The sequence below is a fragment of the Mya arenaria genome, chromosome 1, assembly GCF_026914265.1.
Source record: "Mya arenaria isolate MELC-2E11 chromosome 1, ASM2691426v1".
Classification (NCBI taxonomy): Eukaryota; Metazoa; Mollusca; class Bivalvia; order Myida; family Myidae; genus Mya; species Mya arenaria.
Window position 1 is genome coordinate 42,710,154 of NC_069122.1, and position 4,379 is coordinate 42,714,532.

A 4,379-nucleotide genomic window follows, 5' to 3' on the forward strand; every position below is an offset into this window, starting at 1 on the left:
TTTATGTCCCTGAAGCGGGGTTTTTACTCTAAAAAATGAGTTTTCAGACACAGAAGTGAGTCTTTCAAATTGGATGATTAAAAAAAATGCGTCTTTTCATAATTAGTGAGTTTTTCGCAGAAGGAAGACACTATAATCAGATTCAAATTACACCCGCTTTTTAAAGCGTGTATTTTTGCTATGCTGACTTTTAGAGAATTCAAACATTCTTTAGTGTTGATTTCCTTCCCTTTATAACTATTATTTATGAAAAAGACACAAGATCAGAATAACATCATTAAGAAATATATTTGTTAGGAAATGATCTAAGATAGTGTGATATTTTAATTATCACGAACAACAAGTAGGCTTTTCATCAAAGTCAACAAATGCAAAACAGTACAATTTCTAATTTTTCTCGTAGCATCTGTTCTTATGTACTCAAGAAGAGCGATAGCTGTCAAAAATATGCCCTTATTTGAGGACACCATGTTTGGTTTTATGAAATCGGTTGAACGTTAAGCCAAATTAGGGGATCTTCTAAAGTAACTAATCAGACAAGACCGATTTTAGGTAATATATATAATAAAATCCGGGTGTTTCATTGGTTGACATAGATCAGAGAAAGCACTACGACCTTTCGATAATGTTCTCTCCCTGGGCGATTTGGGGTTTATTTAAAATTCTAACTTTTTATTTCACTGATGAACCATTTTTTGATAATGTTAAAAAAAAAATTAAGAAAAAGTGGAAATTTCCGGTAACCGACCGGTCTGTGCCGAACGGCTAAAGCGGTTGTCTGATTTAATGAAAAATTATTTCATCGGCCTCGTAGTGCGCGGCTTTCGATATTTGAACATATGCAAAAGCATTTATGAAAAGCTTTTGTGAATAAGTCATGTTTTTGTGCTTCGAGTTCGAATACGGCAACATATAATGAGATCGGTACTATTTTTACCCATATACTAGTGAATGGCCAATTTTATGGACCAACACAATGTCATGATTTAGCATGTTCATTTGTAAAGCATTTAATAACTAATTAATATGTCATCCGTGAGCATTGTCATATTAAATAACAACGCACTTTTGAGATAATGACTAAAGTACATTTTTTAACTTTTGGCTACTGAGCTTGTTTCTGTTGCTTTTCACATTTTTAGTAAAAACTTATTGAAGGCATGGTTTTTATGTTTTGTTTTTGTTTGGAACAACCAATACTTTCTTCGGTCGTAATTGAAAGACAACAAAACCAACTTATTCATAAATTAACTGCTTCTTTAAGAAAGGTATGTTTTATTCATAACTTTTGCTCACGTTTTGCTCACTTACAAGTATGTAGGTAAAAGTGAGTATTCAAACTCGCTTTTAAGGAAAAGAATGGTTTGTTGTTGCTTTTAATTTTAAAGCTCGCTTCTAAAAGTTATGTGCGTTTTTTTTCATCTATCAATGGGTTAAAAGTTTGTTTTCTTTGATCTTAAAGGGAGTCAAATATGCGGGGGGTTTTTCATCGTGATATGGCTCTTGGTAAGCTAAAAGACCCGCTTAAACCTGGTACCAATACCATCGTGTTTAACATAGGTTAAACACTGTTTAACACCGAGTTTTTCTCGCTTATTTGGGACGGGGAATAGGGCATTAGAAATAATTTTGATCAATTTTAGGGATGTTTACACCAAAGATTATGTCTCCTAAATTTTAAGCAACTCGCTTACAGCGTTTATATTGGTATAACAGTTACTCTGTTTCTACAGATGACATAAATTATATAATTAACTATATATGATACCTGAAATAACAAATGAAGTACAAATTATAGGGAATAAAAAAATATTGCTAAAAAGGTACCATATGATAAAATTATGGCACCATTTTTCAATGAACAATATGTTTGTGGAACGATGAAATTTCTTAGGGTATATATGTATCAGATATCATGTGCCAACCAAGCATTCAGTAAAAAAATTCAGCTTTGATTATAAGGGTACCATATGTCAAAGGTTACCTTATTTCCACTATATTTTTTAGAAACAGATTAAAAGTATTGTACCACTATATTGAAAGGTGCCTAACTAATAAGAATAGTCATGTCACACTTCTTTGCTATAGAAATAGAAACAGCACAATGTGTATACAATTGAAATATTCTAATGCAACGTATTTATTTTAGTAAGTAAAAAACTTAAATGCGACTTTTTTGAAAACATGATAAAATCACTTGCAGCATTATTGCACTTAAGGGGCGATCTTTCCCAACTATTAAGTATTAATTTCAAAAGACATATAGAATCGCATATTCAAAACGCATGTCTCAGCATTACATTGCATAGGGCTCTTTTTAACTTGCATCTACAATTAATTTTAATACTTAAAGGTTACTAAGAATAGGCTTAAAATCGATTACATGACTTTATCCAGTTTATTTTCGACTGAACATCTTTCAATATAAACTGGCCAACTAAGTGTTCTAATAACAACAGCATAATCATAAATCATGTAAATTCAAAAGGCAACAATTATCAAATTTGTAAGTTGATTTTCCTTACTCTCCGCGCACCACAGCTGAATACTTTACCAACTGCCTTTCTCTTTATATATATTAGGTCGAACAACATGTATAGGTATATTAATCAATCTTCACAATATTTCATTTGGGAGATGAATACATAACTCTGTCATTATAGCTGTAAAAGTTTTCATCTTACTTTTTTCCCCTGAATAGTATTATTGTTTTCCCATTATTTCTAGAGATGAGCAATCGGCTGGATTTTTATTATCGATTGCTCGGACAGACACACCGATGAATTAATCCGATAAATTGAAAGTTTGAATGATTGTATTTAGTGTCATTTCGCATCGCGTTAGTAGGTGCATGTAAACTAACTCACACTTATTTAATGGATTAGGAATCAAATAAAATAAAGAAGCAAAATAATAATGTAGTCTGTAATTTGTATCTTTTTCCAACAAACTGAGAAGCACAGATATGTCAAATTGTCAACAAAACAATCACAAATATTAGATAAGTTGTGTGTGAATTTAATGTAGGGTCAGAAAACTGAATATTCAATGAATCATGATGAATCACAATCAGTCCCTGCCTAGAATAAATTGATAACAAACTCATAATATGATAGAGCATTTACACTCTCAACAATAATGACTGGTAGTACTGGACTCGAAGTTAAACATATAATCTCAAGTAAATATCAAAGAAATTATCACTAATAAGTTGCCAAATGCTTTATAACTGGATACCCGGGTGATGAACAAAAATGTCACGTGACCACAATGTGGCTTTTTGTCTAAAGCTATGACATTTTAACACTAGATACGTGTGTTTGCATTCCGGGACACTATTTGTTTCGAAGTGTTCTTGGAAACTATGCAAACATGAATGGTGACCAATACACCGATCGAAAGACAAAACAATTCTTTCTTTTTTGCGCTATGTCTCTTTAACGAACTCTCGCGTATAACAAAAATATTGATAATAAACTTACCTGGGATGACGATCAATCGAGCAAAAATACTACTTGCGTTTGCATGTTTGGTCACGTGTCCTTTTTTGTTCATCACCCGTGGGATAATAGATATTACAACTTCAACTAATATAAAGATACACTTGTATTCAAAATCAATACATTCACTTGTATAACAAACATACATTTTGAGTGATAAACCTTTAACCACTTACCACATAATGCGTTTATGGAAAATATGAATTACTGATAACAAGGTTGTAACCATGAATTTAAAAGCTGAAGACGCTAAAATATAAAACGATTGGTGAGTGCTAAAATATTTCATAAGATTATCATTCTTTCTCATCACTTGTTTTCATAAATCTAGTTAATCATCAATAGGATTCAATATTCGTATTCAGGAATATAAACATATATAAGAGTTAAAAAAAAGTTGCCAACATAAAATCAGTAAACGAGTCACTTCAAATGGTGATGTAGTTATCTATGTCGTTAACATAATTTTAATTAAATTAAATTATAATTACCTGCCTAATACTGCCAAGGATTCTTAATTGTCATTTTTTTTATTAATTTCATTAAGTCTAAGATTGTGACAGATTAGTGGAAAATTATTTGTATGTAGTTTAACGCACGATCTATTTCTAAGGAAATAAATTTGTCGTTAGATCATGCGAAATATAGTCAAAGCTAATCAACAAGATTTCAGATCATTTTATAATAAGAAGCAATATGTTTCAATTGAATGAAGGTTCTCAGAGAAGCGTTCCGATTAAAAGGATTGTGATTCTACTTGTAGATATTGTTTTGTAATAATCACACCATGAATTAGAAAAAACAAAAACAAACAAAATATATATAATTTTTTAAAAAAATATGACGAAATTTATGTTTTACGCGATATCTATAATATGC